Genomic DNA, 16,005 nt, shown 5'->3' with positions numbered 1-16,005 from the left:
GTAAAACTCAAGAAAATGACATTTAATGATTTTTCATGGCGGCCATCTTGGATTTCAAAATGGCGGCCATTTAGCCGCTGACCAAGTGGTCAAATTGCTGGGGGCCGGCAATTTTTGAAATCAGTGCCTAAAAATACCCCAACATACCAAATTTCAGTGTCACACGTCGTGTAAAACTCAAGAAAATGACATTAATGATTTCTCATGGCGGCCATCTTGGATTTCAAAATGGCGGCCGACCCGATGGTCAAATCACTTGGGGCCGGCAATATTTGAAATCAGCACCCCAAATTAAGCCTATATGCCAAATTTCAATACCGCAGTTCATATAAAACTCGAGAAAATGATTGCAATAATATATCATGGCGGCCATCTTGGATTTCAAGATGGCGGCCATTTAGCCGCCGACCAAATGGTCAAATTGCTGGGGGCCGGCAATATTTGAAATCAGTGCCTTAAAATACCCCTATATGCCAAATTTCAGTGTCACATGCCATGTAAAACTCAAGAAATTGACATTTAATGATAGTTCATGGCGGCCATTTTGGATTTCAAAATGGCGGCCGACCCGATGGTCAAATCGCTTGGGGCCGGCAATTTTTGAAATCAGCGCCCAAAAATACCCCTGTATGCCAAATTTTACACTTTCTGCCAGATCCGAGCATCTTGGCCATTTTTTGTCACATAACCGCTCCACTAATAAACAAAATCAGATTTAGTATATTTTTGGAGATAAACTCTTCATAGTCATACATTCAACTACTGGGAATGGGCCCCAGTCCAATTTGAGCATTATAACACCAAAAAATCCATCGTATTACGTCGAGAGGCACATTAATTGCTTGACTTGCAAAGCATAACTGTTGCTCGGTATTACCATATTTCTATTAGGAAACCGTGCATTGAAAACAGAATTTAATCCCGTTTTTATTAATATCGACAATCACAATAACAGTTAGTGAGATATAGTGCGGGAAATATAACTTGGATTAACCGTAAAAGCAATCAACGTGATAAATATTGATTAGAGATTTATCAATTTTGAATTCGAATAAAATGATTTTATGATGGCATGACAATACACGTAGAAATACATCCTAATGTAGGCCACATACAGGGTTCACGACAATTCATGCTTATTGGATATCTTGTAATTCTAATTTATTTCAATTTAAGCTATATATGAGCCATTCTCCCCCACTCTCGCTCTCACCCCCCCCCCCAAAAAAAAAGAAGAAGATATCTATGACTTGGTTTACTGGGTACGCAGTAGACTCACGAAATGAAGTTGTCAAAGTGATAAAAATTCATATTCTCTTCTAATCACCCCTTAAAGTACATTTACCCCTCACGCTCCCCCAAATATAAGTTCCTATAGTGCGTTACACTATAGTATACACCATAAAACAAATGCTCGGGTAAACACATGGTTTTATGGCAAAGTAATGTATTCTTAGTTGCAAATGATTTCATACAATTAATTTTGTTTTACAACCAATCGCCAAGTTCAATAACTTTAATATAATGCATTACAATACTCTTTTAATGCTATTTGAAAGCTAATTGGAAACAATTTAACGGCATCACTTTGCAAAACGCTGCGGCATGGATGCCGGGATAATGGTTAGTCAAATGTTTATTTTGTTTGTGAATTCTTTTATGATATATTGAATAACTTCACGTTTATGACCTTTCAGTAAGTACATTTTTTTTTACAAAGAGACGGTACGTCGCTACCAGCTTAATTATCAGCAATAAAAATATTCTATAATGTGTTGTTTTAGAGTTCACACATGAAAAGCCAGTAAAATATCAGATATTATTTTCTTGTTTATATTATTTTGTATATTTTGTGTCTGTGTACAGAGACCCGATAAAATATCTTATATCTTGTAAAACTAACTTTCGAGACATGCAGAGGTCAGGCGTATAAAATGTGTTATTGTTTTCTCATATTTCAAAATGATGCCTAGAAAATTAAGCGTTGTTTTGTTCAAAACCAACAATATTGCAACTAAATATTACAACAGTAACTCCCATCTTTTTAAAAATATCATAACTCTTAATCAATCATGTCTTAGCAAAATGATTTGGCAAGAATATTGCTAAGTTCATCGATTAAAGACAAAAATCATGATCTTTAGAAGATGAAAACACAGTAAAAGACACCAGAAGATACCAAATCATTATCTTTGGAAGATGTGATGACATGAAAAGGCACTAGGAGACGTGAACATAGTAAAAGACACAAGGAGACTCCAAATCATGATCATAAAAAAATGTCAACACAGTAACGGACTTCAGAAGATGTGAACATGGTTAAAGACACCAAGAGATACACTTTAGAAGATGTGACCGCTGTAAAAGACACAAAGAATCACAAAATCATTTGCTTTAAAAGATGCCAACACAGTAAAAGACACTAGTAGACATAATCATGATCTTTAGAAGATGTAAAAATAGTTAAAGACACAAGGAGAAACCAAATCATGATATTTGTATAATGTGAACACAGTAAAAGACAAAATGAGACATATCATGATCTTACGATATGTTATCATAGTAAAAGCAACTTGGAGACACCCAATCATGATCTTTAGAAGATGAGAACACGAACACAATAAAAGACACAAGAAGACACAAGGAGACACCAATTCATTATCTTTAGAAGATGTGAAAACAATAACAGTCACAAGGAGACACCAAATCATAATCTTAGAAGATGTGAACAGAAGTAAAATACACTAGGATACCCGAACTCATGATCTTTAGATGATGTGAACATAGTAAAAGAAACACGGAGACACCAAATCATGATCCTGAGATGGTATTAGCAATGAAAAACACAAGGAAACGCCAAATCGTGATCTTTAGATGATGTGAACACAGTAACAGTCACAAGGAGGCACCAAAATGATCTTGAGATGATGCTAATAATGAAAGACACAAAGAGATACCAAATCATGATATTTATATGATGTTAACACAGTAAAAGAAATATGGAGACATCAAATCATGATCTTACAATATGTTATCATAGTAAAAGCAACTTGGAGAGATCAAATCATGATCTATAGAAGATGTGAACACAGTAAAAGACACAAGGAGGCACCAAAACATGATCTTTAGAAGTTGAGAACACAGTAAAAATACATAAGGAGATACCACGACGTTAACACAGTAAAAGACACAGGGATACATCAAATCATGGACTTTAGATGATATGAGCCCATAAAAGACACAGAAAGACACTAAATCATGATCTTTAGATGAAGTGAACACAGTAAAAGACACAAGGAGACACCAAAATGATCTTGAGATGATGCTAATAATGAAAGACACAAGGAGATACCAAATCATGATATTTATATGATGTTAACACAGTAAAAGAAATATGGAGACATCAAAACATGATCTTACAAAATGATATCATAGTAAAAGCAACTTGGAGAGATCAAATCATGATCTATAGAAGATGTGAACACAGTAAAAGACACAAGGAGGCACCAAAACATGATCTTTAGAAGTTGAGAAAACAGTAAAAATACATAAGGAGATACCACGACGTTAACACAGTAAAAGACACAGGGATACATCAAATCATGGACTTTAGATGATATGAGCCCATAAAAGACACAGAAAGACACTAAATCATGATCTTTAGATGAAGCGAACACAGTAAAAGACACAAGGAGACACCAAAATGATCTTGAGATGATGCTAATAATGAAAGACACAAGGAGATACCAAATCATGATATTTATATGATGTTAACACAGTAAAAGAAATATGGAGACATCAAAACATGATCTTACAAAATGATATCATAGTAAAAGCAACTTGGAGAGATCAAATCATGATCTATAGAAGATGTGAACACAGTAAAAGACACAAGGAGGCACCAAAACATGATCTTTAGAAGTTGAGAAAACAGTAAAAATACATAAGGAGATACCACGACGTTAACACAGTAAAAGACACAGGGAGACATCAAATCATGGACTTTAGATGATGTGAACCCGTAAAAGACACAGAAAGACACCAAATCGTGATCTTTAGAAGATGTGAATACCTTAAAAAACGCAAGGAGACACTATATCATGATCTTTAGATGATGTGAACACAGTAAGAGACACAAGGAGACACCAAATCGTGATCTTTAGAAGATGTGAATACCTTAAAAAACGCAAGGAGACACTATGTCATGTTCTTTAGATGATGTGAACACATTAACAGACACAAGGAGACACCAAATATTGATCTTTAGAAGATGTGAATACAGTGAAAGACACAAGGAGACACCAAATCATGATCTTTAGAAGATGTGAATACAGTAACAGACACAAGGAGACACCAAATCATGATCTTTAGAAGATGTGAATACAGTGAAAGACACAAGGAGACGCCAAATCTTGATCTTTAGAAGAAGTGAATACAGTAACAGACACAAGGAGACACCAAAACATGATCTTTAGATGATGTGAACAGAGAGAAAGACGCAAGGAGACACAAAATTATGATCTTTAGATGATGTGAAAAGAGTAAAAGACATAAGGAGACACAATATAAAGATCTTTAAAAGATATGAAAACAGTACACACAAACTCATGATCTTTGGAAGATGTGAACACAGCAAAAGAAAATAGATGAAACGAAATAGTGATTGTTGGAAGGTGTGAACACAGAAAAAGACTTGAGGAGATACCAAATCATGATTATTAGAAGATGTAAACACTGGAAGCCATAAAGAGATACCGAATCATGATCATAAGAAGATGTGAGCACAAGTAAAGGACAAAAGACACACAATTCTGATCAATAGAAAATGTGAACACAGGAAAAGACCCAAGGAGACACCAAATAATAATAACAAAAAATAATATATGATTTGTATAGGTGCTCCTATATTACCCTGGCTAAGCTAGTCTGCCGATTCCAGTGGGCACAGCTTTTTGAGGAATTACTTCCTGCCGGTACACCCATTTACCTCATCTGGGTTGAGTGCAGCACAATGTGGATCAATTTCTTGCTGAAGGAAAACACGCCCTGACTGGGAATCGAACCCACGTCCTTCAGATTGAAAGAAGAGTCTTAACCACTAGACCACGACGCCCCCATCATACTAATTAAATGATGTGAACTCTACCTAAATGGCTCAATCAGTTCAAATTTAAAAAAGGTCATCATTCGAAATAGTGAAATACTGACCAGCCGAATTTTTGTTATTTATTTTTAATAACTTTAAATTTATATCCACAAGGTTTAAGACTGATAATCGACTGATTATTATTCACAGTACATCTAGATTTATTTATATATGCGGAACGATGTCTTATACGCGCTTTGCAGATATACGATTATCGAATCCTTGCCTACCCGCGTTCAATGTATGTACTTTCCCCATTCCCTTTGGAACATTCCAAGAATTGTTTATAACAGATTGATTGCCTTTCTTGACAAAAACCACCTTCTTAATCCCAACCCATTTGGATTTCGCAGGTCTCACTCAACGGACCTTGCGTTGTTGAAATTTTATGATTATGTATCTAGTTCTCTGGCTAATCGTGAGCACGTTAGTGGTGTCTTTATGGACCTGAGCAAGGCATTTGACACCCTTGACCACTCAATACTGCTTTATAAACTCCAACATTATGGAGTAAGGGGCGTTGCCCTAAATTGGTTTACTACTTATCTTTCAAATAGAAGACAATACACATGCTATAACTATTCTAATTCTGGTATATCAGTTATGAGGTGCGGTGTACCGCAAGGTTCTATATTGGGTCCATTATTATTTCTGATTTATATTAATGATATTTGTTTGGTATCAAACACATTGAATTATATATTATTTGCTGATGACACAAGTGTTTTCCTATCACACCGTGATATTGATATCTTAGAAAGCACCATTAATGTCGAACTTCCGAAACTATCTAATTGGTTTAGAAGTAATATGTTGTCACTGAATGTAAAAAATACTAATTATGTACACTTCAAAGGCAGGAAGTCCTGTCCTGACCATGATTTAAGATTGAAACTTGACAATGCTTTGCTTGAAAGACAGACATCTACGAGGTTCCTTGGGGTCTATATCAATGATCAACTTAACTGGAATGATCACATGAAACACATCAGTAAACCAATTTCTCGAAATATAGGTATACTGTATAAAGTTAAGTACCTTGTACCTTATAAAATACTTTATATGTTGTACAATACTCTTATTCTACCTTATGTGTCATATTGCAATATTCTATGGGCAACATCAACGAGTGTCACAAACCCAATTCTTTTGTTGCAAAAGAAAGCAATTCGCATTTGTGCTGGAGTTGGTTACCGTGATCATACACGCCCTCTCTTTATAAAGCTGCAATGTCTTACTGTTGATGATGTCCATTTTCTTCAAACTTCCCTTTTTATGTATCGGTTTAATGCAAAAATGTTACCTACCTGCTTTTCCAATATGTTTCAACAAAATAGTGCTATCCATACCTACCACACAAGACAAGCATCTAATATGCATTTGTATAACCCTCGCACACTGTTGGCTCACAAATCTATCAGACATTATGGACCTGATGTTTGGAATTCGATACCTACTAGTACTAGGAATATATTATCAGTGCATTCCTTCAAAAGTGCGGTAAAACGCATACTTGTCTCTAAGATGTAATTTTGTTGTACTGTACATTTTAAACTTAAATATTGATATAATTTCAATTATTATTACGCCTCACACACTCCTTGTAAATATTTGTAAATAGTTGTGGAACATAATAATTTGTTATTTGGTTTTCTCTGTTTGTTTGTTAGTTTATTTTTATTTTTTTCCCCTCTTTGTGTAATCGTTAGTTTTGACTTTTCAGTATTGTTTTTATATTCAAGTATGTATTTCATATATCCAAAGGTCTGACAACAGCTCAAACATCTGCTTATTTTGTCATACCACTGCATGTCTGCAACCTTGTTATAATCAGTTATGTTAATGTTATGTTAATCATCATAATTATACATTAGTATTATGTAAAATTTAATGTAATCAATTTTGTGATGGTCACACTATGTACATTGTCATGACATGCAGAAATAAATAAATAAATAATAATAATAATAATAAATAAATAATAATAAAAAGAAGAATTTATCAAATTCGATTGATTCAGGATTGTTCTTTTAATCAAACACTCCTCTGACAGTCGCATTGACCAAATACCTTTTTTAACCTTTTTATCGTTGCCATACCAACCTAAGAAAAAACTTGATTTTCTTCCCTTTTGTTTGTCCAAACTCTGATGAAACGATCATTCCTCAATGTTGACGCAAATAAATGTATTATTTTTAGGGAAGACGAGGTCGACATATCAAATTGCTGAGAGTCAATATTGGGCTTTCATTAATACCCACCATCCGTCACGGATTTCTTCAAAAATGGAGAAGGGGTTTACAGAGGTTCTGGCGTGGGTAAGGAACACTCGACAATAATTGCAAGGGAAAATAATGAAACCTTCGTAAGGTCGTGGCAGTATTCTGTGTTTGTCTTTGCGTTGTAAGGTCTGTATAAACATTGCACAAACTGAGGTAGGAGCTTTTTGTCATGATAATGGCGATGCAGATTGAAGGTGATTAAGACAGGGATATTTTTAATGGCTCATATTTTCGTTTTTCTCGCGTCGACTGAGCTCATACACTGTTAGAAAATGTATCCTTAAAATAAAAGAAGTTCCTGCAGCAGAGTCTCAAGAACACCTGTAATCTTACAGGACATTGGTATTTGGTGTATGAAATCTTACAAATTTCCTTAAATAAAACACCCTTTTCCCCTTTTAAAACAGACCTGTTCTGTTAAATTGCAGAACAATTCCTGTTTCATGAATTTACAGAATGATTCTGTTATTGCTTTCTGCAAAATCTTTTTTCTGTAAAATCACGGTTTTTTTTAACAGTGTACTTTGCTGGTGTAAGCCACCAACGGAGATAATAGGCGCACATGGCGGTTCCATACTTTGATAATGAGGAGGGGCACGTTATACCCTCTTCTTTTTAACCATCATGCAACATGTACACGTTTCAACAATATAATTAAAAATAGATTTTTATGTGAAAATGAAATGCATATACGTACAGTCAAAGAATGGGAGTTGAAAGATGAAGAGGTCTTATGGTTGCTTAATTTGGGCTATATAAGCAACCTGTATTTTACACATTTTTTCCAGAGTGTACATAATAACAACACGTCTGCTTTGAAGCGTCACTACCGTAAGCAAATTGTTTATATATATTATGTAAATATGTTCACTCTTTCAACCATATAGTTTTAAAAGGGGATCAGTTGACGTATCTTAATTGTACTTTCATGATGATGATGATGCACAGCATTTGTATAGCACCATATATATCTGTCAAAGACATTCAAAGGTGCATTGGAGGAGCCAGCCAATCTGGGTCGCCTAGAAGGGCGCGCACACAGAACTGTGACATGCAGGTCTGTCCTCCCGATATAACTGGTTGGGGAATGCAAGTGGACCACTACCATGACTACACCGGGGTTTCCCCCTACTCTTATTCAAATAGTGCAGTGGGTTCTAAACGTGCAAAGGTGGTGATTCTCCTCTACACAGGGCCTCGATTTAACGTCCTACGTGTTTTCCACTGTAACATAGCCTACATCTATGAAACAGGAGAGAGACGTTTACACACAACGCACTGGCTTCAGTCACCCGCCCGGGGTGGACTCGAACTCACGATCTTTGGTTCGACGGGCAGACGCTTTATCGACTGAGCCAACTTCGCTCTCCAACTTTCATCATAATGTTTGCTCGTTCAATCCTAATAGTTAAAAAAGGGGGCTTTATTCATCAGAAAAGGGGCATATAGTTTCAAGAAATATTATTGCCGAATAACACACGATGGTTAAGTGTAATGAACTTTTTTATTTTCAATTCTTTATTTTGAATGCCCTGATGTACATTTACGTGGAGGAAAGGTATAAATATCAGCGTAAAAGAATAAAAGATGTAAGCTTTATAAAGAGTAAACCTTAACAAAAGATAATTACAATGTCCAAGAAGCATTGATAATGAACAGAAACTTAGCACAATGAAGATACATGTAACTAAATGAACAATTTAGATTTGTTTTTTTATAAAAGAGTGGATAAGATTCAGCAATATACTTTTTTAACAGAATATTTCCATATCAATATGAATATAATACCCTCTACGAACAGAAAATGAGAAATTCTTTAATAGTTGTTCAATATGTGGTAAGTTCACATATAACTAATTTTTTGCACAATTATTTTAGAGTGTATATGAACATAACCTGAGTTTTGATGCATGACTACGGTAAATATTTTTTTTATGCAATATAGTAATATAACAAAAGCCTTACAAAATATAAAGTAGAAACAAATATCCCCCCGTTAAATACATTCATTTTGACGACTCACTTTGGTGTATTACATTCTTGATTTATGATTATTCAAGAATTCAAAACAGATTATATTGATTTTCTCGAAGTTATTTTTTTATTGCCATGAACAATAAAGTACAAGCAAATTGAAAAGAACATGGGATTGTTCACGTATTTAGGCCGAAAACATCAGCATGATATTGCTCCTCCAGCTCTATAAACTACACATTAAAACTACCAAACAACGATTAAACACGCGTCTTTTCATCGTAATTCAATCATAAATATGTTCAATCAATATAGTTCAGTCATAGAGTTTAAAATGAGATCAGCTAAAAGCTTCTTTTCATTGACATTACATCATAAATACGTTTAATCATTCAATCATATAGTTTTAGGAGTGGAACAGTTAAAACTTCGTTTCATTGTTTTACAGTAGTTTCATTTTAAATGTGCTTACTCGTTCAATCACCCATGTGTAGTTTTAAAAGGGGGACAGTAAAAAATGTATCTTAATTGCAATTTCGTCATCAATGTGTTTACAAGTCCTTCAATCACATAGTTTTTAAACGTGTTAAGAGGGTGTTTTATTCATTAGAAAAAGGAGCAAATAGTTTTAGGAAACATTAATGCCAAATAACACGTCATCATCTGAGTTACATTTACGTGGACGATAAGTTCAACTATCAATGTAATAAAGAGAACAAAAGATAAGAAGTTTTCAAAAGGTTAAAAGCAATCGCCAAGTTTTACTTAACTTCTACTTAGACAGGGCTTTAGGAGCTAATGTATTTGTCTTGCGTATCTTTTCTATTCAGGAAAGTAGCACTGCTCATTCGTTTTATTACTCATATGAACAGAAGTCAGGCTAACTAAATGAAAAGTCCACGTTATTTGATAAAAGAGAGTGAAAAGAGTGAATATAATAACTCTTTTCAAGAATTAATTTCACATCGAGTGAATTCTTTTAGTGCTATACTCGTCATCCCAAAGATGAAGGCTCGGTGTAAAAATGGCAGAGGTAAAAATGGCAAAGGTAAAAATGGCAGAGGGAAAATGGCAGAGGTAAAAATGGCAGAGGTAAAAATGGCAGAGGTAAAAATGGCAGCGGTAAAAATGGCAGCGGTAAAAATGGCAGAGGTAATAATGGCAGAGGTAAAAATGACAGAGGTATAAATGGCCAGTCTTAAACTCCCATGCCAAAAAATCCAAAAGCCCCTCCATGTACAAAAGATTAAATAAGAAAGGTTCTGAAAAGAAAATAAGAATTATAAATGTTGGACTAATAAAAAGGGTAACATTTTTAAATCATACTTTAGGTCTTCTGCACCAATTGATAACACTTGAGTTGGTATTTCTTTTTTTTTCCTGGACTTACATGCACGGCCTTCTCATGTCAAATCGCTCTTTTTATATTCAAATTTGAAGCACACTTTGGATCCCAAGTATTGTACTTAATTCATTAAAGGGGAAATTCACTCTGACATAAAGTTTATTGTAAAAATAGCAGAAAATAATTAAAATGATATTGGTGGGGTTTAGGGAGACTTAAAAAGCTATTAGAATTTTATATTTTGATGGTGACGTTATTTGCGAGCAGTTTTTCCCATATATAATGTAATAGAAATATAAATGAAATGGTTTTTATTGTATCTAAGTATATCAACCTAAAATCATTTCACATCCGCTCCTGAAAGATTTTTTTAGCAATCATGAGCCACTGATTAAAAAAATGAAAAGTATACATTTTGGTGCATAAAATAATAAAGGGGTATATGACGTCACAGATAATAAACTCAAACTTCTAAAAACTTTCTTAATCTTTGATAGGGTTTCCGCAAACCTTCACTTCATTTTTCTACTATTTTTACAATAAACCATTTGTCAGGTTGAACTTCCCCTTTAAAACACGTCAATAGAATGGTACCTAAGAAACGCCTTTATATTTAAATCACTGATTCGCTACACATTTCCAAATTCATGCGGTAACCGTTACCATATAAACTAGTTTAGGAACCTGACATCCACTCGGACTAGCTGAAATGCGGTATTGCTCTGAAAAACTTAACACTAATTACTATTATTATATCATTTACATTAAACTATTTTTGCCTCTGCCATTTTCACCTCTGCCATTATTACCTCTGCCATTTTTACCTCTGGACCTCTGCCATTTTACCTCTGCCATTTTTACCTCTGCCATTATTACCTCTGCCATTTTTACCTCTGCCATTTTTACCTCTGCCATTATTACCTCTGCCATTATGACCTCTGCCATTTTTACCTGGCACCAAGATGAAATAACAATACTTACTTAATATTAGTTTATGAATCTATTTTCTTTTGGGTGTAAATTCACTACTAAAAGAGTGAACATATTAATTTTTTCTTCTTTCAAAGACGGTAGAAAGAAATTTCATGACTTTTCATCTCTTCAAAAAATGTATCAATGAACTTAGAATTTTTGTACATTACAACAAAAAAATCCACTCACTTTGAACTTATCGATTAAGTTAAACTTGGTGATTGGATTCGGTTTTATGTTGGTATGGACAAATATAAACCATCATCTTCATTCTTTTATAAAGCAGCTTTGAACAGTATACTGGTCACGAAGAAAACACCATTATGATCCATTATTAATTAGAGGGAAGGTTATCGAAATAATTGATTACTTAATCGTGAGGATAGGTCCATAGCTGTCCTTTTTTCCTATTATAAGTGAAAGCAATTTTACCACAGATAACAGGGCGTTATCCCAGTGAATTAAAGCCCATAAAATGGATGTTTTTTCCCTTGACACCTGCAAGGATAAAAAAATTGTTTTCTTTTCGGTAGTAATCACGAACACTGACGAATCCTGAATGCTATAGTATAAGCTAATATAAAAAACGGTGTGAATTTGAAGAAAAAAAATAGGGGGGAAATTAAATTTTACACTATTGCATTTGTAATATAAAGGATAAAATGTATGGGGATACTGGCCAAACCCAAGAAAACCACAAGCTAATTAATTGTAATAAGTAGAGAATGTGTTAAAACAAATTGAAAATTATCAAAGTCGGCTCTGGTTTTTTTTTTCTGGATTCCACCCGGCAGAGATGCACAATCTGGGCATTATGCAAATGAGGAAACCAAAAAGAAAATATAGATTTAGAAGCCGTTTTGTATTCAATTTTGATGTGAAACATCGACTAAGGTCTTCTCCAAAATTAACATCAATGTGAGTTATCGTGACATATTGATAGTTTGTTTCATTTCCAACAGAACAGTATACACAAATCCATAAAAACCAATAATAACCCAATGAAATATAATAAACAAACATGTAATACAACATATATGTCTTAAATATACATTTGAAACTAAGATTGATAATAAAATATTTGTTTCAGTACATCTGGGCCATATTGTATGTAAGACGTTACCTAACATATCCGGTACTACGCGTCTAGTGGAAAATGGGAAAATTATATCCTTGTGTATTTTAAACTCACTGATTGGCGCAAGTCACATTTATATGTTCTCAATGGTGGTGATACGACATTCGCTCCGGCGACAATTGCTCCGGGCTTTATACTTCGTCTACGATATAGGGTAAGGGTTGGAATAGGGTGTTATGTTAGGTTTAGGTTAGAGTATATAGTGTTAACTCTAAAAGGACGGGGGCCATCATGCCCCCCCTCAACTTTCATAATTCATAAAAGGGTGATTCTTTTTCATTCTAATTGGTCTGCTTAATAAATTTAGGGTCTAATTCAGTTGTTGAATGATCTGTAATAATGTCTATTTAAAAAACAATGAAAAAAAAAATTTGATTGGGATTTTTACCTGATTGCTAAAAAAGCATGAATGCTTGTAAGCAAGCAACCAGAGGACCGACGGCTTAAGGTCCTCTCCGAAGGACCTGTTAATGAGGATTAATGCCTTACCAAAGGGCACTAGCGCACCAAGTGGGAATCGAACCCGGGTCACCGGAATACGAATCCCCCGCTCTACCGACTGAGCTATCGCGCCTGAAAATCAAAGAAATACATTAAAAAATTATAAAAACAAAGAGATACATAAGGAAAAAATTGACTCTCACCATTTTTCTTTGTGGAAACCTTTAAATTAGATTACAAAGATGACACCTGGAAGAAAAAAAAAGAAAATTTTGAAGTGAAATTGTGTGTTAAATATGCAAATTCATGAATAAATTAACATATTTTCAGATTTTTTATACTGGCTTGTAGTTCATGTGGTAAAGAATTTACGTGCCAAATTTCAGCGCGATCGCACGAACGGTGGCTGGGATCAGAAGGGGGCAATCATGCCCCCCCCCCCCCGTCCTCAATACATCTCAAATAGCCCAGTTCTTTTAGGGTTAAATCCTGGGTTAAAGTTGGTAATTCCATTAAATGTGTAGAATCTGCAGCGGAGCAATTGTCGGAGCAAATGTCATGCAACCCTCTTAACTGCCCCCTCCCTTTCCCGACATCACCTATTTTTTTTTTATTGTTTTTACCCCTGGTACTAATCAATGTATTAACTCAAATATCAAGCTAATATATATTTTTTATTCAATGTTACAATGATTTTTCATTATTTGTTTTTTTCGATTCAGGTTTACCAAAGTCACATTTATTGATGGAGACTCAACAATATTAACAAAAAATCCTTTTATTTCCAGGGCACAAATTATCGAGTTTCGGGCCTCCATCACCGTCTAGGTTAATTAGATTGATATCAGATCATTCAAACAGCCCTTCTAAGGTAAACAGAACATCATGATTTCATCCCGGCCATATTTACTCTTTCTCATCCATATAGCTTGACTTTGTTGGCATTCAGTCAGTTTAATAATTTGAGATAATTGAGTGGATCTGACGGAGAAGAATCTAATTTCCTCCTCAAATTCTATCATCTATATTACCATGAAATTGGCAAAAATGAGAGGGAGTATTAGTTTAACAATAGCCGTAATTGGAATTGGGTGAACTTGTTCGATATTTTTCCCCAATCGCTCATTGTGTAATGACTTCCAGTCCTTTTCTATTCTCTCTTAATTTTAGCAGTTTGAGGTCTAGCCTGTCTTACTCGACCCCTTCTGCGTGCATGGACATATGTAGCAGAGAAGGGCGAAAGGCAGTTGAAAGGACCTCCCCCCCCCCCGAAATTATGAATAATTTCATTTCATACTGAAAGCTTTTACAAACTTCGCCAAAAGTGTGCACAAAATCCTTCATTTCAAGATTCTTCAATTTTTTTTTATACTTATGGCCCTGTCTGCAAGTATTCTCTTATAAGTTACTCACCCACATTTTTTTTTATCAACAAACACTCCAAGGTAATTTTGGTCCCAAAAACTATTCTTCTTCTCCCCTTCTTTCCTCTACCCTCTTTTCCCTACTCCTTTTTCTTCTTGTTGTTCCTGTTCCTCCTTTCTTCTTCTCCTTCATCTTCTTCTTTTCTTCCTCCTCCTCCACCACCTTCTTATTCTTCCTCTTTTTCTTCTTATTTTATTTCTCCTCCTTCTCCTACTCCTGAATTCATTTTTCTTGCTTTATTTCTTTCTCTTTTTTCTTCTTCTACTACTACTTCTTTCCTTCTTCTTTTTTCTTTCTCCTCCCCCTAATTCATTTTTATTTCTTTTTTATTTCTTTTTCTTTTTCTTTTTTTCTTTCTGCTCTTCATCCTAATTATTTTTTCTTTCTTTCTCTCTGTCTTCTTCAATTTCTTTTTCTTCTGTCCTTTCTTTTCTGTTATTTTCCTTTCTTCTCATGATTTGTTTTTTTTTTTAATTTGAGGACAAAATCTGTTTAGGTTCGCATGTGCGTAAACAGAAGTTTGTCGTTCTTGAAAGAGCGAAACTACATTGCATTTCAAGATAGAATATATACCATCTTTGAGCACTTGCATCTATGTATATTTTGATATGTGATTTGAAAGTAATTTAAATAAAGTTTTTAAACAAATTCTTAATGCACTAAAGAAAAATAGGAATATTACTTGATAATAAAATCATTATATCTTTTTCGTAAGCTGATCTCTTTCGATATCAATATTTGCAGAGTAAAATAATTGGAGCGTTAACCTCTTTCGGGGAAAGTATTCATTCAATCAATAATGATCACCTAGCCTTTGTGATGAATTTGTACTGAGTTAATTAAAGGCTTGTGTTTCTATTGTATTTGTATGGCAATCCATAAAAATACATATTTAAACCTTTCATTATTCATCATCTAATTTACAAATGGCAAGAAGTTGTTTACGTGTCAAACCTTGCTACAGTATAGACCTGTATAAAGAAAAGGGGCGATTTTTTTTTTTTTTTGGGGGGGGGGCTTGTGCCATCTTATCGCGTTTGGTTCGGTAATCGAACACTGCAAAAACTCTGGTGTTGATTTAACACCAGCCCGGAATCTATATACAGTGCGTATAAAAAAAAAGTTTACACTTTGAAAAAGCCCTGGGAATTAAAAAATATACAACATGTGGGTAGTTTTTTTACATATAATCTTGGGTTTGGGTCTCATCTATCCAATGAAAGTAAAATTTTTGTCAGAATGTTACACTTGAGTGAGCACTGTCCATTTTTGTAAAGCTCGC

The sequence above is a fragment of the Lytechinus pictus genome, chromosome 14 (assembly GCF_037042905.1).
Source record: "Lytechinus pictus isolate F3 Inbred chromosome 14, Lp3.0, whole genome shotgun sequence".
NCBI lineage: Eukaryota > Metazoa > Echinodermata > Echinoidea > Temnopleuroida > Toxopneustidae > Lytechinus > Lytechinus pictus.
Note: the sequence above shows the minus strand (reverse complement) of the source record.